Source organism: Entelurus aequoreus, linkage group LG25 (assembly GCF_033978785.1).
Source record: "Entelurus aequoreus isolate RoL-2023_Sb linkage group LG25, RoL_Eaeq_v1.1, whole genome shotgun sequence".
NCBI lineage: Eukaryota > Metazoa > Chordata > Actinopteri > Syngnathiformes > Syngnathidae > Entelurus > Entelurus aequoreus.
Window position 1 is genome coordinate 2251728 of NC_084755.1, and position 9442 is coordinate 2261169.

At 36.0% G+C, this 9442-nt stretch overlaps 1 long non-coding RNA gene across 2 annotated transcripts in view; it reads left to right on the forward strand.

Moving 5' to 3' along the window:
• The first annotated feature begins 1136 nt into the window (after positions 1-1136).
• Positions 1137-9442, forward strand: part of LOC133642395 (uncharacterized) — a 119366-nt gene continuing 111060 nt past the window's right edge. For both annotated transcript variants that reach the window (XR_009824506.1, XR_009824507.1), the window contains exon 1: positions 1137-1274. This is a non-coding gene — a long non-coding RNA (uncharacterized LOC133642395). The remainder of the gene's footprint in view (positions 1275-9442) is intronic.

Consider the following 9442-nt stretch of genomic DNA (forward strand, 5'->3'; position numbering starts at 1 on the left):
TCTATTGGGGCTCCAGTACTCTGGAATGCCCTCCCGGTAACAGTTAGAGATGCTACCTCAGTAGAAGCATTTAAGTCCCATCTTAAAACTCATTTGTATACTCTGGCCTTTAAATAGACCCCCCTTTTTAGACCAGTTGATCTGCCGTTTCTTTTCTTCTCTCCTCTTCTCCCCTGTCCCTTGGGAGGGGGAGTTGCATAGGTCCGGTGGCCATGGATGAAGTGCTGGCTGTCCAAAGTCGGGACCCGGGGTGGACCGCTAGCCTGGGGGGGGTACCCACATATGCGGTCCTCTCCAAGGTTTCTCATAGTCATTCACCGACGTCCCACTGGGGTGAGTTTTTCCTTGCCCGTATGTGGGCTCTGTACCGAGGATGTCGTTGTGGCTTGTGCAGCCCTTTGAGACACTTGTGATTTAGGGCTATATAAATAAACATTGATTGATTGATTGACTCCCGTCAGGGGGTGCATTCTACGGCGGGGGTGCATTCTCTACCACCAGGAGGCGGGATTACTGCGAGCCTCAGCCAGTGCGTCTTCGCAGCCGTTTTATGATTGCTCAGCACAAGAAATACGTTACACACATACAGTTGTTGACAAAATACACCGTACATTATATACCTCAGCTAACTCAACTGGTGCAGTAAGTCCGTGGTGGCGTGCTAGGATGGAACGTCAGTCTCGTTTCCATCAAGCACTTTAAGTTTACTTTGGAAACGTTTTCATGACAGTACTTATTACAGAAAATGTCCCAAAATACCCAATTGTGTTTTTCATCCCTCACAATAGTACAGCATGGTCATGATAGTTAGTGTTGTTCCAAGCACTGCCACTAGGACTACAATTTACTTAAGTTCTGTGTATTTTTTTCATAGCTTCTGTTGGATTTCATTCCCTTTTATATAGTCTTTATTCTTTGGTATCTTCAATTTGTGATGCAGAAAAACAACATTTGTTGGTGTATTCAATGTTGTTAGACGTCTCCTCCGTGAGTTGATCAACCAAAGAACACATGTTTGTCAGGCTAGTCCCTGACAATTTGGTTATGTTTTAGTTTTTCCTCTGTGTTTGTCTTTATTTCCTGTCAGCGCTTTTATTTTGGTTGTTTCCTGCTTGTCTCCCTGAGCGCTGCGGCTGGCCACACCTGGTCACACCTGGTGTCAATCAGCCTGCCTTGCCATCCAGTCTGTGCTGGAGTGTTGTCGCTAAGACTTGTCCATGTGATTGTCTACTACTTGTCGTTGGAGCTACTACTTGTCACTCTCATTGTTTGCGGTAAGATGTTCCTAATAGCTATTTACACTTTGCTGTCTCCTAGCTCTTTTGTATCGTGTTTTCCTGTTAGCTAGATCCTGTTAGCCGTTAGCTGTTTCCAGTTTTTCTGTCTGCTGGTTCCTGTTTTCAGTTTGGCTATTCCTAGTTCCTGGTTTGTGTTTTACATTTATTTTGGACACTAAATTAGGGCTGCAACAACTAATCGAATAAAACTAGAGATGTCCAATAATATCGGCCTGCCGATATTATCGGCCGATAAATGCTTTAAAATGTAATATCGGAAATTATTATTATGTTAGATCCACTATGGACTGGACTCTCACACTAATATGCTAGATCTACTATGGACTGGACTCTCACACTATTATGTTAGATCCACTATGGACTGGACTCTCACACTATTATGTTAGATCCACTTTGGACTGGACTCTCACTATTATGATAAATCCACTATGGACTGGACTCTCACAATATTATGTTAGATCCACTATGGACTGGACTCTCACTATTATGATAAATCCACTATGGACTGGACTCTCACTATTATGATAAATCCACTATGGACTGGACTCTCACAATATTATGTTAGATCCACTATGGACTGGACTCTCACTATTATGATAAATCCACTATGGACTGGACTCTCACACTATTATGTTAGATCCACTATGGACTGGACTCTCACACTATTATGTTAGATCCACTATGGACTGGACTCTCACTATTATGATAAATCCACTATGGACTGGACTCTCACACTATTATGTTAGATCCACTATGGACTGGACTCTCACTATTATGATAAATCCACTATGGACTGGACTCTCACAATATTATGTTAGATCCACTATGGACTGGACTCTCACACTATTATGTTAGATCCACTATGGACTGGACTCTCACTATTATGTTAGATCCACTATGGACTGGACTCTCACACTATTATGTTAGATCCACTATGGACTGGACTCTCACTATTATGTTAGATCCACTATGGACTGGACTCTCACACTATTATGTTAGATCCACTATGGACTGGGTGTATTTAAAAAAAAAAAAAAAAAAATTAATTTTTTTTTTTTTTTTTTTAAATAAATAAATACAATCATGTGTGCTTACGGACTGTATCCCTGCAGACTGTATTGATATATATTGATATAGAACGTATATATTGTGTTTTTTATGTTGATTTCATTATTTATTTATTTTTATTTTTTTAATTCTTGTGCGGCCCGGTACCAATCGGTCCGCGGACCGGTACCGGGCCGCGGCCCGGTGGTTGGGGACCACTGGTTTAAAGGCTCTCCTCATGTTGGAGAGGCACAATGTTGTGTTTATCAATCAGCACACAACGTTGTGTTCATCAATCAGCACACAATGTTGTTTATCAATCAGCACACAACGTTGTGTTCATCAATCAGCACACAACGTTGTGTTCATCAATCAGCACACAACGTTGTGTTCATCAATCAGCACACAACGTTGTGTTCATCAATCAGCACACAACGTTGTGTTCATCAATCAGCACACAATGTTGTGTTCATCAATCAGCACACAACGTTGTGTTCATCAATCAGCACACATCGCAGGCTCAGCGTTACTTTGGTGGACCTCTGAATGGCAAGAAGAGAAGAAAGAAGCAGCATGCCAGGCGGAAGCATCTCTAATGACGCGCCTTTGCCGGTTTTTTTCCAGCCTTGAAGAAGTTTAAAATGAGTCTCTGCAAAAAGGCAGAATTCAAAGGCGGCATCTTGAAAAGGGGGGCAGAATGAAAAGGGGGGCATCATGAAAAGGGGGGCTTCATGTAAAGGGGGGCAGTGTGTTGTGTTAAAAGGGAGACGTAAGATGAGAGATCCCGGGGTCTGACTTTGGTGTGACTTCAAAAGGGTGTGTTTAAAGCGGCGGGCCTTAATGTTGGCCTGATAGCACAACTGTCATGTCTCTTTGACCTCCCACAGCTGTCCACGCCCGACCCATGTTGTGTCCATGTGTGTGTCTTTGTGTGTCACTTTGTTTGCTTTTGTGTGCGTCAACACTTGTGGCTCTCCCTGTGTGTCTTGATGTGATTGTCTGTGTGCTCTTTAATGTCCGCCTCTTTTCATGTCAGCCACCGTCTTTTCCTTCACTGCATAAGTGTGTGTGTGTTCTTGTATTTATACCCTTCTTGAGACATCAACAAGGAAAAGTAGCTTCCATATGAGGACCAAAATCATGGTCCCAATAACATTGCATCTAATAGAGAATGTCTCATTAGCACCCCTGCTGGTGACTACTATCAAAATGAGGGTGGTCCCAAAAAGGAGGGATTTTTTCACATAGACTGTGTGTCGCTTTTAAAAGTGCTCCCCCTCTGGTCAACATATGAAATGACAAGTGTGTGTAAGAAATTAAAATGCGCCTCCTTTGGTCAAAATTAATTTAAAAAAATTAGTAAATGTGTATATAGAGACATACTGTAATAACTTGAAGTAAATAGTGAAGATTAAAAACAAATTCCAAACAAAAAATAAAAAAAATAAAATAACTAAAAGCTTACCTTTTTTTATGTTTTCATAGTATGTAGATATTATTAATGTTGTAAACACACATCTTTAAAGAGGTAGGCATTTTTCGGAGGTCTCAAGAAGGAAAAAATACAAGAATGTGTGTGTGTGTGTATGTGTGTTCTTGTATTTATACCCTTCTTGAGACATCAACAAAGAAAAGTAGCTTCCATATAAGGACCAAAATCATGGTTCCAATAACATTGCATCTAATAGAGAATGTCTCATTAGCACCCCTGCTGGTGACTACTATCAAAATGAGGGTGGTCCCAAAAAGGAGGGATTTTTCACATTGACTGTGTGTCGCTTTTAAAAGTGCTCCCCCCTCTGGTCAACATATGAAATAACACGTGTGTGTAAGAAATTGAAATGCACACCCTTTGGCCAAAATTTATTAACAATATATATATATATATATATATATATATATATATATATATATATATATATATATATATATATATATATATATATATATATATATATATATATATATATATATATATATATATATATATATATATATATATATGTGTGTGTATATATATATATGTATATATATATATATATATATATATATATATATATATATATATATATATATATAGACATACTGTAATAACTTCAAGTAAACACTGAAGATTAAAAACCAATTATCAACAAAAAAAAAAAAATTCTCACAATGTGTCGACTTTTTTCTTATAAAATTGGGAACAATTTCTCATATTCTTTCTGTTTCTGTAACATTGCAATATTTTCCTCATAAAATTATTACTTTTTAATGCAAAATGGTGACATTGGTCGTACAATTCTGACTTGTATCACAATATTGCCATTTTTTTGGTTGTTCTTGTAAAATAGTGACATTTTTGGGAGTAAAATTATGACTTTTGTCATCATTTTGCAGAGTAAAATTCCCTTTATTATTGCATTATTGCCAACATTTTTAAGTTTTCTTATAAAATTGGGAACAATTTCTCATATTATTTCTGTTTCTGTAACATTGCAATAGTTTCCTCATAAAATTATTACTTTTTAATGCAAAATGGTGACACAATTCTGACTTGTATCACAATATTGCCATTTTTTTAGTTGTTCTTGTAAAATAGTGAAATTTTTGGGAGTAAAATTATGACTTTTGTCACAATTTTGCAGAGTAAAATTCCCTTTATTATTGCATTATTGCCAACATTTTTAAGTTTTCTTATAAAATTGTGACTTTTGTCGAGTAAAATTACGACTCTTTTCATAAAATTGCCAACATTTTAAGCTTTTCTTGTAAAATTGCGACTGTTATTGCGTAAAATTCCAACTTTTAACATAATATTGCACAAATGTTCAGTTTTTCTTGTAACATTTTGACTTGCGTTAAGTAAAATGACGACTTTTATTATAATACTGCCAAAATTCTAAGTTTTTCTTGTGAAACTGTGACCTTTTTCTTGTGAAATTCCAACCAATTTTTCCACAACAAACTTTTTTATATTTACGTCGTATGTATATATTATTAATTATTTTCTCAGGTCTCAAGAAGGTAACAAATCCAATAATGTGTGTGTGTGTGTGTGTGTGTGTTCTTGTATTTCTAGCCTTCTTGAGACATGAAGAAGGAAAAGTATCTTCCATATGAGGAGGTGTGAACAAGTGATGACATAAATCATGGTCCCAATAACATTGCATCTAATAGAGAATGTCTCATTAGCACCCCTGCTGGTGACATCTATCAAAATGAGGGTGGGCCCAAAAAGGAGGGATTTTTCAAATTGACTGTGTCGCTTTTAAAAGTGCTCCCCCCTCTGGTCAACATATGAAATAACAAGTGTGTGTAAGAAATTGAAATGCGCCTCCTTTGGCCAAATTAATTTTAATAAATAAATAAATATGTATATAGAGACATACTGTAATAACTTGGAGTAAATAATGGAGATTAAAACCCAGTTACAAAAAATAACTAAATGCAGTCTTTTTCTCACAATGTGTGGACTTTTTTCTTATAAAAATTGAGAACAATTTCTCATATTCCTTCTGTTTCTGCAATATTGCAATATTTTCTCGTAAAAGTATTAATTTTGAATGCGAAATGGTGACATTTGTCATATAAAATTCTGACTTTTGTCACAATATTGCCAATTTTTTTTTGTGGTTCTTGTAAAATAGTGACATTTTTTGAGTAAAATCATGACTCCGTTGTAATTTTGCAGAATAAAATTCCGACTATCATTATAACATTGCCTAAATTTCAAAGTTTCCTCATAAAATCGTGACTTTTGTCGAGTAAAATTACGACTCTTTTCATACAATTGCCACAATTTTAAGCTTTTCTTGTAAAACTGCAACCGTTGAGTAAAATTCCAACTTTTATCATAATATTGCGCAAATGTTCCGTTTTTCTTGTCACATTTTGACTTGCGTCGAGTAAAATGACGACTTTTATTATAATGCTGCCAAAATTCTACGTTTTTCTTGTGAAAATCCAACTCATTTTTCACAAAAAGCTTTTTTATATTTGCATAGTATGTATATATTAATAATGTTGTAAATACACATCTTTATATATCTAGAAAGGCTGGTCCTAAAGAGGTAGGCATTTTCTCAGGTCTCAAGAAGGTAACAAATACAAGAGCGTGTGTGTGTGTGTGTGTGTGTGTGTGTGTGTGTGTGTTCTTGTATTTCTAACCTTCTTGAGACATGAAGAAGGAAAAGTATCTTCCATATGAGGAGGTGTGAACAAGTGATGACATAAATCATGGTCGCAATAACATTGCATCTAATAGAGAATGTCTCATTAGCACCCCTGCTGGTGACATCTATCAAAATGAGGGTGGGCCCAAAAAGGAGGGATTTTTCAAATTGACTGTGTCGCTTTTAAAAGTGCTCCCCCCTCTGGTCAACATATGAAATAACAAGTGTGTGTAAGAAATTGAAATGCGCCTCCTTTGGCCAAAATTAATTTTAATAAATAAATAAATATGTATATAGAGACATACTGTAAGAACTTGAAGTAAATAATGGAGATTAAAAACAGCTACAAAAAATTAATTAAAAAAATAAAAATAACTAAAAGCAGTCTTTTTCTCACAATGTGTGGACTTTTTTCTTATAAAAATTGAGAACAATTTCTCATATTCTTTCTGATTCTGTAATATTGCAATATTTTCTCGTAAAAGTATTAATTTTTAATGCGAAATGGTGACATTTGTCATATAAAATTCTGACTTTTGTCACAATATTGCCAAATTTTTTTTGTGGTTCTTGTAAAATAGTGACATTTTTTGAGTAAAATCATGACTCCGTTGTAATTTTGCAGAATAAAATTCCGATTATCATTATAACATTGCCCAAATTTCAAAGTTTCCTCATAAAATCGTGACTTTTGTCGAGTACAATTACGACTGTTTTCATACAATTGCCACAATTTTAAGCTTTTCTTGTAAAACTGCAACTGTTGAGTAAAATTCCAACTTTTATCATAATATTGCACAAATGTTCCGTTTTTCTTGTCACATTTTGACTTGCGTCGAGTAAAATGACGACTTTTATTATAATGCTGCCAAAATTCTACGTTTTTCTTGTGAAACTCCAACTCATTTTTCACAAAAAGCTTTTTTATATTTGCATAGTGTGTATATATTATTAATGTTGTAAATACACATCTTTATACATCTAGAAAGGCTGGTCCTAAAGTGGTAGGCATTTTTCTCAGGTCTCAAGAAGGTAACAAATACAAGAATATGTGTGTGTGTGTTTTTCTGGCAATGCTTACTTAACGGGGACATTGCTCTGTTTACACAGTCACCTTTAGGGGACCTCTGACGGCATGGGGACAAAAAACAGGTCCCCTAAAGGGAAACCTTTTTAAATGATAGTCAGATCCACTCTGAAGATGCCTAAGTGATTTTTAAACTTAGGCCCATATTTAATTGGAACTTTTTTTTTTTTTTAAATGGTCCTCAGTAGTCACGTACAAATGTGTGTGAATTATGCAAAATGATTTAAATGTGGTCCCCATGAACCATATCAACTCTTTCCCCCCCAGGGTCCCCAGTAAGAATGATCAGCACATTACTTCATCAATCCAGAGGTTTAAAGACGTGTGTGAGCTAACTGGCCAGTGGACATTTTACACCATTTTTTTCATGCCTCCACAACCTGTAGAAAGGGTGGTCCCCACAAGTCATGATCACATTCCAAATGATAACCAGAATGTGTGTGTGTGTGTGTGTGTGTGTGTGTGTGTGTGTGTGTGTGTGTGTGTGTGTGTGTGTGTGTGTGTGTGTGTGTGTGTGTGTGAAGATCTAAGCCTGTGGGCTGTGCCCTCTCTCCCCATGCACACAGGCCTATTTCCCCCCTCCTTCTTGTTAAGATTCAAACGTTGATAGTCTTTGAACTGCAGCTGTAGACGCTGCAGTTATTTCGACCATTTTTTTTTTGGGCTCCTCTAGCTAAAGTTCCTATTTGCGCCGCCTGACACATTATCGCCGCGCAATGCCGGAATGGCCAGAGCCGCGGTACCGCCTATGCAAGTCGTTTATTAATGGATTTATTCATTTATTTATTAATATTTGTACCATGAATTGATTAACGTGAAAAACTTACTGGGGTGTTACCATTTAGTGGTCAATTGTATGGAATATGTACTGTATTGTGCAATCTACTAATAAAAGTCTCAATCAATCAATCAATGGACCAGACTCTGTTTAATGCCTTGCTAATGGAGGTATTAAAGCTATCTGGTATCTGCACAGTCCAATACAAGAGCCGCTTTAAAAATGCCGCTTTTAGTTATGAGATTAGCTCTAAATACATGCTGCCGGGTGACCATCGAAAATGTTTGTGCAATAAACAGACACACACCTTCTTGTATTTGTTACCTTCTTGAGACCTGAGAAAAATGCCTACCTCTTTAGGACCAGCCTTTCTAGATATATAAAGATGTGTGTTTACAACATGAATAATATATACATACTATGCAAATATAAAAAAGGTAAGCTTTTAGTTATTTTATTTTTTGTTTGTAATTGGTTTTTAATCTTCATTATTTACTTCAAGTTATTACTGTATGTCTCCATACACATATTTATTTATTTTTTAAAATTAATTTTGGCCAAAGGGGGTGCATTTCAATTTCTTACACATACTTGTTATTTCATATGTTGCCCAGAGGGGGAGCACTTTTAAAAGCGACACACAGTCAATGTGAAAAATCCCTCCTTTTTGGGACCACCCTCATTTTGATAGTAGTCACCAGCAGGGGTGCAAATGTGACATTCTCTATTAGATGCAATGTTATTGGGACCATGATTTTGGTCCTCATATGGAAGCTACTTTTCTTTGTTGATGTCTCAAGAAGGGTAGAAATACAAGAACACACACACACACACACACACACACACACACACACACACACACACACATTCTTGTATTTGTTAACTTCTTGAGACCTGAGAAAAATGCCTACCTCTTTAGGACCACCCTTTCTAGATATATAAAGATGTGTATTTACAACATTAATAATATATACATACAATGCAAATATAAAAAAGGCTTTTAGTTATTTAAAAAATTTTTTATAATTGTTTTTTAATCTTCATTATTTACTTCAAGTTATTACAGTATGTCTCTATA